Genomic DNA, 11,946 nt, shown 5'->3' with positions numbered 1-11,946 from the left:
CATTTGCCGAATAAATTCCTCCAAAAAGTCACGTAACTGCACTATGAGACGGCCGGTGTAACCTGACTAACCAGAGTACTGATCTTGTGACACAGCATCAGAAATGTTGTGATGGTCATTCTTAAACGCCTGAGCAAAGTCTTCAAGTTTTTCTGTAATTGCCTCTTAGAACTGTCACGACTGTGTTTCCCAAACAGCAGGCCTCCACAAAAGCACCGCATTTATTGTGTTTCGTAATCGTCTGCTTGCGCAAGTATTATTCTATATGAAAATCATTATATTCAGTGGCTTCTCTTACTTTTCTTACTGATATTTATTGTCAGTTTATAAGGAAGTGACGGTTGAATAGTTGGATGGAAACGGTGCTTATTCGCAAATGTTTTATGCGATATTCCAATTTTGCGCATAAGCTAAATTCGCAACTTTGGATGGAAACCCGGCTATTGTTACAAAGCAGCTGTGCAAAACATTTAAAGTTATACCTGTAAAAACAAAAAAGGTGAAAACACAGAAGACAGACACACACATATACAAAACACTCCACACACACAATATGCACACGTTCTAACACACAGACACACACACAAATGGGCACACACACGGATGCGCATGCGCACACACAGACACGCACAGACACACGCACAGTGAAAAGCACACATTTAAGATAATGGAGAGAGAAAAATGGGTCAAATATAACAGACTATAAATTCCTATATGCAATATTAATTAAGTAAAACTTTAAAAATCTAATTCTAAAGCAGCCCCCCGGCCAGGCAAACATTTCAAAAGAACAGTATGCAAACGGTGGCGAGGAACCCAAAACTCTAATGGACAAAAAAAACCTCAGGAGAACCCAGGCCCAACCAGGGGATTCCAGTTCCCCTCTGGCAAAAGCTTCTGCCTCTGCACAAGCTCTATAGATCTTGCACAACAAGGCTAAATAAAATAAATAAATTTACTAATAAGGTAAATTATAGTTTAAGATTATCATTAATAATCTAATAGCATTTGAAGTTTTGTGGTGAAGACGTGTCAGGTGACTGCGTCCTTCTTTATCCAGCTCTATCATCTCAGCTCTTGTCAGGTCTCCGTTCTACCATCAGGTCAGGCCATGAACTGCATCCTGCTTGCTGTGGTAACCTTGGAACAATGAGACAAGACTGGCTGAGAGTAGAGTACTGTTCTGTACTCTTTGATGCAACAAGTACATCAGTTGTGTTTTTGGTTCCGGTTGATCTAACTAATGCAGCCTAAACCCTCAGAAGATTTATATTATGGGAGAGTAGTGTATGCAAGATTAAAAAGATGCGTCTTTAGTGAGTGAGTCTGTCTGCCTCCCGGACAGTGCAGGGACGACACTGGAAGTTTTACCGCTAGATAGGAAAAGGTTAACTCTATAGTTAAGCAGTATTCTTGGTTGTCACGTATGGCGGTTTTCGGTCCAATAAGTAACACTTTTGTTTTGTCCGAGTTCAGTAATAAAAAGTTACTGTTGTAAAATCAATTATGTTTATGTCTGTATGTTCTTCTTGAATTCATAATAACATATATACAATCGAACACTCTTTTGTTATTTGGATTACCTTGCCTTGTGTGTAAACCCGGCCTACTTTCTACAAATATGCAATTGTTAACATAACTCCTCTACTTATAAATTTAGAAAACTACAATTATGATTTCATTTCTTCATCTCTATTTTTGGAAAAACGTACAAGTACTTTATGTGTGACGATGTTGCCCAGGTTAAGTTGCCTGTGGTCCACAATTTGACTAAATTGGGGAGGTTCTCGATTGGTGATGAGAGACGCGTGCAAATTGTGATGCGCATGCGCCATTTTTCCCGGGTTCCTTGCAAGGACGCTCGGTTTCAAATCGACTCTGATTCCTTGTTTCATAAGAGTTAATTCAGGAGTCATTTTCTCCAATGGCACACAAGGTAAGAATGAACCGAAAAGTTCATGCATGCGAACAAAATCTATTTCCCTGAAGCTTTCGGGTCGACTTATCATTCACGATCGGAGACGACGAGCCCTTTCAAAACAGGGATCAATTTGGAACGCGTTAGTAGCAGATTTGTGTTTTATGAGAATGTCTACGTTAGTGCAGGAAATTGTGCGTTTAATTCGAGAACCCAATTCCCTTTCACACAGACGAAAGTGTTGTGGATGCAGAAGAAGGGGGTGCAAATGCAACAACAAAATGAAACTGGAAAGACAGCCTCGGCTAGATGGATTTCATTGGTAAGAGTTTTTAAAATATACTTTTATATTGAAAATATATGTTTACAATCTAGGCTGTATATGTGTTAACGCGTCATTGTTATCATTTTGTTTTACTTAAGGATTTGCAGAAGTTGCTGTTCACCGAGGTGTTACAAGAACAGTTCACAAGAATACTATTTTCTACCGACAAAACCTAAACACAGAGACGAAACAAACAAAACAAGAAGGTGAACAGACCCGGGACCTGACATGTTATGTGGTTTCTTTATAATGAGCTTTAATGAGTAACAAGCTTAACGCGAGACTATTCTTATTCCTGGAAGAAGTGCTTGTTCTTTTAACAGTAGCTAGTGTTTATTACAATTAAGGTTTAATAGAAATGTGTTTTTAAGTAAAAAAAAACGTTAAGCTGTTTCATTATAATGGACTTATATGGGCGAGATTTATCACTTTATCCATTTAATCAGCACTCGATCTTTGCAGCGCCATGAAGTTCTTGAGCAGTAAATTTGAGCTCACCAGGTCGTTGTTTAGATACGTTAAACCTTGTTAAGCGTTTTAGAAAGTCTTCCGGCTCGGCTCATCCCAACCGCAGATTCAGGTTTACAAAGCCACTTTTACCTCCGTTTCTCAGTCAATACTCGCATTTTCCCCCTTCATGAATATCAACTTTTGCTACACAATAAAAACACCTTTCGTGGTTTGATGGATTTGAACAGTCAAAAACGACGCAAAACACAGGTATTTTGAGTTTGTTATAGTGAATTCTTATGGAGAAAATCACTTCCGGCCCTCCATCGGCGCTTCACGCAGTGCTGTGACTAATCACAAAGATGTGTGATTAATTTGCGATTAATTAGATGAATTAATCGCCACATCATGTAATTAATTAGATTAGAAATTGTAATCGCTTCACAGCCCTAATTTTAACATCTGCACTGACAAAATAGGATTCTTGTTACCTAATTCAAAGTTATTTCTCTGATGTTTTGATTTGCGCAGGGTTGCCAGATTAGGCAGATGGCTTGGCTCAAGATTTTCAAAATCCATCAGTTCTCAGACGTGCTCTGTGATTTGAATCCCGTGCAAATCTGCCAAGTCTGTTTTTTTTCACACTATCTCTGTCAAATTTCAGAGCAATTTACCTACTGTTTTTTGCATAACTCAGTGGTCCTCTTTGAAGTCTAAACCCGTCCGAATGCGAATGTCTGGGATTGCTGACAATATTTTATCAAAACGTGTTTCTTTACGTGTTTTGGCCAACGCGAAGTGCCGTAAACTCTTACTAAAGCGTGTTTATTGTACTTCCTATCGAATAGACATGGATGCTTATGCAATTCTGCTAAATACAAAAATAAAATCGAGACAAGCCAAATCTTGTAAACTGTTAAGACTGGCAACTGTAATATCTGTCAGGAATGGTAAGGGGAAGAACCCAAGCGCAGGCAGACAGTGAAGGGGTTAACACGAGATAAATATATTTATTTTAAACAATAAACAAAAGTACAAAACAAAACACCCACGAGGGGGTAAAACGGTACAGAGGGTAACAAGAACATAAACTGACTAGACTAAACTGACAACTTAAAACAATACTAGACAACCAAAAAAGAACGAACACTAACTAGACTTACTTTAAAGATCACTAACTGGAACAAGAACACAAGCAAGAGTATAAACAGGAAACCGCAGGAGGAAACAAAACATGGCACTTCACTAGACACCATAAACACATGCACATCACACATACGTAATACACGAGCACAGGACAAAGAAACATGAGGGTATAAATAGGAAAGACAAACGAGGGATAACGACATGGGGCAGGTGTGGTACATTAAACACTTAGGGAAGGATAACGAGGAAACGAGATGGCGGGAAACAGAGACGAGACACTGGAGAGAACGTATATTATTGTCAAAGGACAACAATATGTTTCTCTCCACACATAACCAAAGGCTTTGCCATGGCTCTGCTACAGGACCAAGAAAAACATGACTAAGGAAGCAGAGCCATGACAAATATCAGTATCAGGTAAGAAACTCAGCTTTGTTTGTCCACTCAGTTACGTAATGGTAATGTTAATAGTAATGTTTTCTTCAATTCTGTGGGTTTATTATAAACAGGCTGCTGTTGTTGGGTCATATGACTATACGCAATGCACATATCCAGAGCACGTGATCTTCTGCAACGCCCAAGCGTACGAAACCATCGCTCCCATCTCTGTAATAGTCTTAGAGATGGAGAAGGGTCTGGCTGCAGATGATGCATTGTCAGCCACACATGCGCATTAAGACACATGCACTCTCAGCCGCACATGCGCACTTTGCAGTGGGTCGAAGACAGAAATAACATTTACATGTATTCATTTGGCAGACGCTTTTTTCCAAAGCGACTTAACGTTACAAAGTAGGAGAGCATATAACATGTTGTCAACAAGCTAAACAGTACCGTTACTAAGTCAAAATAATGTTTACAAACTAAAGGCACAACATAAAAGTACTTCCTGTTAAAATCATCTGAAAATGAAAAAGTATTTCACAAAGTGGACTGTAAAAGCCTATTTTCAAAGGGTGGCGATTCAGGTCACGGCCCGGATTTATATAAAGTTATAGCTGAAAGCTGAACATCTATACTAATAAGGTCCAATTACTTTGCATATGTGCCTACGTAAAAGGGTATAATGGCAAAATACATTACTAATGAACTTTATTACATTTCTAAATTAAACTTTTCCTTGTATAATATAAAATCATTACATTAAAAAATTACAACTATGTTTTTCAACTTTGTGCTTGACAAAATATTCTGAGATGTTGTCCACCACATTCTCTAAAAATACAGAATCAGAAAGAGCTTTATTGCGAAGTATATCTGCACATACAAGGAATTTGTTTTGGTGGAAGAAGCATCCAGTACATAGAGTCCATAACACACCACAATACAATACAATACACAGGTTATCAATATATCAAAAATAATAGAATATAATAAAAATACGATAAAGAGTGTAAAACTATACGTGTATACAGTATATTGTATGTACAAAATATGTGCTATATACAACATAACAAAATATAATTTACACAAAAATGATATAAAATACCTAGGGTATTATCAATTGGATATAATTATATAATTGCACATGGTTATTTTTGCACAAGGTTGCACAGTGGGTAGAACATTTAACTGTTCATGACATAGACTGCATGAGGGAAGACATTTATTTGTGTGTCTGGTTGTTTTGGCGCCGACCAGACAGCAACAGTTCAAAGAGATGATGGCTTGGATGTGAGGGGGAACCTTGATCCTCGGGCCACTGTCCTGCAGAGTTTAGCTCCAACCAGCTCAAACACACGCCTGCCGTGAAGTTTCTAGTAACCATGAAGACTTCAATGAGCCGGTTCAGGTGTGTTTGATTAGGTTGGAGATAAACACTGCAGGACAGTGGCCCTCCAGGATCAAGGTTCCCCATCCCTGCTCTAGATGTATACAGTTCTTGGAGGGTGGACAAGGGCAGCACCAAAATGTCCTGCATAAATGTAAAAACAAATAGCAGTGGCTCTACAAGATTGTCCTCTATGAATTCAGCACTGAAGAACCGTTCCAAGGCTTCCTCATCCTCCATGCACAGTATACGAGATGACTGAACTGAGCCAAGAACGTCCCCAGAGTTCTCCAAGCACCACTGACAGACAGTCTTAAGATCCGTCATGACACGCACCTAAGAAACAACAATGCAAATGAGGATAAGGAAAAATATGCTGAACAATAATGGCCGGAACCCCTCTAACAAAAGTTACTTTTCGTGAAGAATGAACCACCTGCTTCTCCGGTGGAAACTCAAGGGTGAAAGACTGGTTTCATACCTAAAACAGCAAATATGAAGTTTGAGCCTGTTTCCTTGAGTACTACTTTTCTTTTAAGGTAACTGCTACTTTTCCTGAGGAGCTGCTACAAAGTAACATGTTACCTGTACGTGGAAACTTAAGGCTCTTCATGTTAGTGGAAAAAATACAGCACATATATTAAAATGACTTATTTTAAAGATTCCAACTCCATATTAATTAATGTTAAGTAACACTTCATCTAAAAAATAATTATATAGAGCAAGTCTTAGGAAAAACAGCCCAAAAAAACAGAGCCTGTAAAACAAGAAGTTTTTTCAGCGTCTAAAAGAAAATGATTTTAGATAGTTCTTCGCTAATTTACTGTATGAAGAAAACGTTCCCAATTAGCACAGACGCGATATTTTAGATAGATATTCAGATAGTTTTCAATAACATTATCTCATAGATTAAAACAAAACTTTTACATCTACCTAATATTGAATGAATTAAATAAATATACTTACAACAATTCCTTAGTAGTCGCTGAACTCTCTAACAACGTCGTGGAGGGGCCTGTGCCTGTAATATATCGGATAACGTTAAATATAACATTATACAATAACATTATCTCATAGATTAAAACAAAACTTTTACATCTACCTAATATTGAATGAATTAAATAAATATACTTACAACAATTCCTTAGTAGTCGCTGAACTCTCTAACAACGTCGTGGAGGGGCCTGTGCCTGTAATATATCGGATAACGTTAAATATAACATTATACAATAACATTATCTCATAGATTAAAACAAAACTTTTACATCTACCTAATATTGAATGAATTAAATAAATATACTTACAACAATTCCTTAGTAGTCGCTGAACTCTCTAACAACGTCGTGGAGGGGCCTGTGCCTGTAATATATCGGATAACGTTAAATATAACATTATACAATAACATTATCTCATAGATTAAAACAAAACTTTTACATCTACCTAATATTGAATGAATTAAATAAATATACTTACAACAATTCCTTAGTAGTCGCTGAACTCTCTAACAACGTCGTGGAGGGGCCTGTGCCTGTAATATATCGGATAACGTTAAATATAACATTATACAATAACATTATCTCATAGATTAAAACAAAACTTTTACATCTACCTAATATTGAATGAATTAAATAAATATACTTACAACAATTCCTTAGTAGTCGCTGAACTCTCTAACAACGTCGTGGAGGGGCCTGTGCCTGTAATATATCGGATAACGTTAAATATCAGGATAGTTTTCGATAACATTTACCTAATTAAAAACAACACTTTTACTTCAACTTAATCTTGTACGAATTGAATAAAAATACAAGTGGCCTGTGCGTGCACCTAAAACACGCATGTTTCCGAGTGCGCGGCTGAGAGTGCATCGTCTGCAGCCAGACTCTGTTGTAGAGATCTAGTCCCGTCCGAATTGGTACATAAGATCACAGACGTTGTGTGAGAACAGATGTTGTTAGAAAACTAGTCCCGTCCGAATAGGGCTAAAGACGAAAAAAAGACATACGTTGGACATATCTTTGCTCGGTGGGTAAATTAGTTTTAAATACTGTGTAACTTTGTTGAAAATCTGTGACAATGAAACAATGTTAATAAATGAATTTTACATTACTAGTAGTTGTGTTACGGAAAAAAAGAGCGATGATCTCCTACACCTTATGTGCAAAGTTTAGCTGTCTGTCAACAACCTGAAAAGATATCTACGATCTCAGGAAGTTTCTAAAAGCGATTTTCATCTATAATAATAAACAATAAAAGGCAAATACTACATAATGTAAATGTTTATTTTGTACTGTACTTCAAACAACACAAGCTCTGATGAAAATGGTTTGACTAAACTGTTTGTATAGCAAGCTTGCTAAATAAAAGAGATGATCTGTAATATGGTATAATATGGTATTCTGAAATGTCTCACACAATTTTGACTTTTGTTCATTACAAAATGTTCTTTGTTCATTAAGTAGGTTCTGAGCTTTTCAGTCTGTTATTGCTAAATTTGTCAATCATAGCGGTGGGAACACATTCTGATAGTTGAGAATGTTGCTGTCAGATACGGTGGGCAACCTGTGATGAATGTGATGAATTGTCATCAATCATTCTCAGAATACTCATGATGTGGTTTCGTATTCTATTCTCTTGGTTTTTAAAAGAGTTTTTTTCTTTATTAATGCACAAGTGTTCTTATTGAAACACTGTTATGAGCACTTAAAGAGAGAGCACTTAAATCATTTTTATTTTTTTATTAAATAAATGAATAAATTACTTATTTAATTAAATTTAATTTAGTGTATTTTTTTAAACTGTGTACATACAAAATATGTAATAAAATATGCCTAAATTGTCCAAAGTAGGTCACTGTTATCCACCATTAGTCACATACAGAGTTTAAGAGTTTCAGGAGATGTTTTCTGTGAAATCCTGTTTCAACCAGAAACAGAAAGTACACAATGGAGAAGGGGAAACATCAAATGATAATGTCAACATTTATTTAGTCTATATACTCAAACACACAGGTTTCAAAACACACAGGTATAATGTTGTCCAGTAATTGATGCTCTATTGTAAGGCACTTCATTTATATTCCTTGTCGGTGCAATTATAGCGTGCCGACATAAAGCCTCAGTGCATTCACGGTGGCATGAATTCGATTCCAGTCTCGACGTCCCTTTACTGGTCCTGCTTCCCTATCTGCCCAACGCTTTCCTGTCTGCTCTCAACTATTCTGTCCCAATAAAGGTAATAGCCCCTGAAATATAACTATAATATATTTATGTATATATATATATATATATTCCTTAACCTTATAAATTAAATGATTCACAGCAACATCTTCAAGATGTTCTGTACATTTATTACCCGTTCAATAATTTGATCCTTCAGTGATCTCACCATGAGCTCTCAGAATACTCATGATGTGATGTCACAATGTCAGGTCACAGCAAGCTAAAAGTGTAACCTCACAACACCCTCACTGTGTGCTCAAAGTGTGAACTTATAGAACACTCATACTGTGATAGCACTAAAAATGACTCTTTGGGTTGGTGTGATTTAAAGGTGACATATTTTATGGTATTTCGAGATCTTTAATGTGTTTTTTTTTTGTGGTGCAATGTAACAGGATTTGACTCTTAGTGAACAAACACATTATTTTTAACATGTACCTTTATTTTATATTACATTCCGGAGATGGCCCTGTTCACAATTACTTTTAGTAAATGTTTATGTTGCGGTTCTATCGTGCAATCAGTAATGTGTTACGTTAGCAAAATGTTTTGACTTTTTATAAATGTTTCAAGTATTCAAGACAAGAAACTGAATACAACATTAAATTTAACATAAACAAGATGATTATTTGTTGTGTAAATCCTTATTAAACCCCAAAATAAATGCTTACTGTAGATGCATATACAGAAAACAAATGAACGACACTCGTGTAGAACTCAGGTCTCACTTTATTATTCTCTAACACACACTCACTTCCGTATTTTACGCTACCCACGTCCCGTGGCGTCCTACGTCATCCTTTACGACAGCCACAGTGGGGTACAAGAAACCATCAATATAATCTACACTTACATTATACTCGCATGAGCAGCCATGTTGGAAAATTTCATACCCCTTCATTTGAAGTGAGGTCCCGAAAAATCATATATTTGTAAAAAAACATATATATGGACCTTCCCCCTACCCCTCCAACCAAAAGAGAATCGAGAAACCCCTACCCATTCACGTGAACACATTAAACAGTGGGGTAGGGGAAAGTGTAGGGATAAGGGGTAGAAATGGGATTGAGGCTTCATTTTCGATTTATTTGAATTCTGAAAACAAAAATGTATATTTGACAATAAAAGTCTACACTTTGTCCTAAGTGTTCGTTACAAAATAAACGAAACAGATATTGATTATTTAGATATTAATTTTGAACATCAAGCAAAAAATATTTTGAATTCTGAAAAATAACGTTTTTTTTTTTTTAAGTATTTGACATGGATAGTCTATACTTTGTGCCTAACTGTTTGTTTAAAAAATGAACAGATATTGGATATGTAGGTATTATAAACATTAAGAAAATGTTATATCTAGTAAAATAGAAAGCACTATGCAAATTAAAAAATAATAAATGCATTGTCATTTTACATACTGCATTGCCGTTTTGCGTATTGCATTTCAAATTGAAATTTGCTACCAATATGCTTCCATACTATGGAACTCCAAATACATAAATAAAACAAACCTAATCAATATCAAACAAACTGATGTTGTCCAATGAGTCTATTCTCAACTTAGGGTGCGTTCATATTTGTAGTTTGGTTCTTTTGGTCCCGGCTAAAGAGAAAGAAAAATAGTCCTGGATGGCTTAGCGTTTAACAGCGAACCTAAAGATATCTAACCTAACAGCTTACGTGTAAAGTCACAACGTGATTGAACAGCTTTTATGATTTATATTTTAAAACTGGACATCCCAAACAATGCTCGATGAGAGTATTTTTAGCAAGTCGGTAACTCGCAAAAACCTCATGAAGTGTTTAAAGCAGTCAAAACGCAGAATTCCTCTCTTACATGCACAATCACAGATCTAACAAACACTCCTTTTATATTTCCAAATCACTTGATTTTCATGTCGTATATTGTTATACCTTCCTGTTTTTAATCCGATGCCTTTGGTCCGTGTTGCGTTCATATTACAATCGAACTGCGCCAGAGTTCATTTGAAAGTGGACCGAGACCATCTCGCTTGTTTGGTGCGCACCAGGGTTCAGTTGGCAGCGTTCACACTTACACAAATAAACAGCACTAACAGAGCAATCGCACCAGAGTTCGTTGTCATCGAACCAAACATGGCATATGTGAACACACCCTTAAGAAAATGTTCTACTCTTCAGCACAATAGTAACCTCCTAAAACCACATCAACAACAGAAATGATTTAAAATACCAACAGGGAAGATTACTAAACATTAATACATATCTCTTAATAAGTCTCTTCCCTAGCTTGACTAAAGCACATGAAATTACCTTATTTCTATACAGTATTTACTATCAATATGTTGTCCCATTATTCACATAGTATGAGAAAGTACAAATTAAGTGAGGTGTTGAAAAACCGATATAATTACTCTACATCTACTCTTTAGCACCTCCTATCTGTCTTACCTAAAGTCTTACTCAAATAAGACAATTAAATATGAAAATAACACTTGCTAAATAAACATAGGAGGTGCTGCAGAAACGATACAATCGCATAATATTTCCTCTTAAGTATACCTCTTATCATTAGTATACATAGACAGTCTTACACAAATAAGGAAATTGAATATGAAAAAAAAAGTGTGTGGATGTGATGAAGAGCAGATATAATCACATCAATATAGTTACAAGCAGTGATGAACGGTTCGTCCTTGAGAACCAATCGCTTCCGACTTCTTAGAAAAGGCCAATGAAATTGGTGAATGAAATTTGCATGCCGGACTCCGCCCCTGGATATCCAGGTATAAAAGGGAGACGGCGTGCCTCATTCATTCACCTTCTGAGACCTCTCACGACTGCTGCAGTGGGCAGCATGTGTTGTGGCAAGAAGGACATTACTTCTCGTTCCCTCCATCAGGGAACTGAGGTTACATCCGTAACCAAGACGTTCCCTTTCTGTCGGTCTCTCGACGTTGTGTCGAGCCGACATATGGGGTTCCAATGGAAAACGCCATAACACTGTGCCCTGTCACAATCTCTAGCGAAGCGACGGTGACTGGCCTGGGCGTGTCAGCCGTGACCGCTACCGCAAAATTGTAACCTACCAGTGGGTAGGTAGGGGGTCCCAGAGCTTTTCTTGAAAGGTGGAAAT

This window comes from Triplophysa rosa, linkage group LG24, assembly GCF_024868665.1.
Source record: "Triplophysa rosa linkage group LG24, Trosa_1v2, whole genome shotgun sequence".
Lineage (NCBI taxonomy): Eukaryota > Metazoa > Chordata > Actinopteri > Cypriniformes > Nemacheilidae > Triplophysa > Triplophysa rosa.
This window is presented reverse-complemented; position numbering follows the sequence as displayed.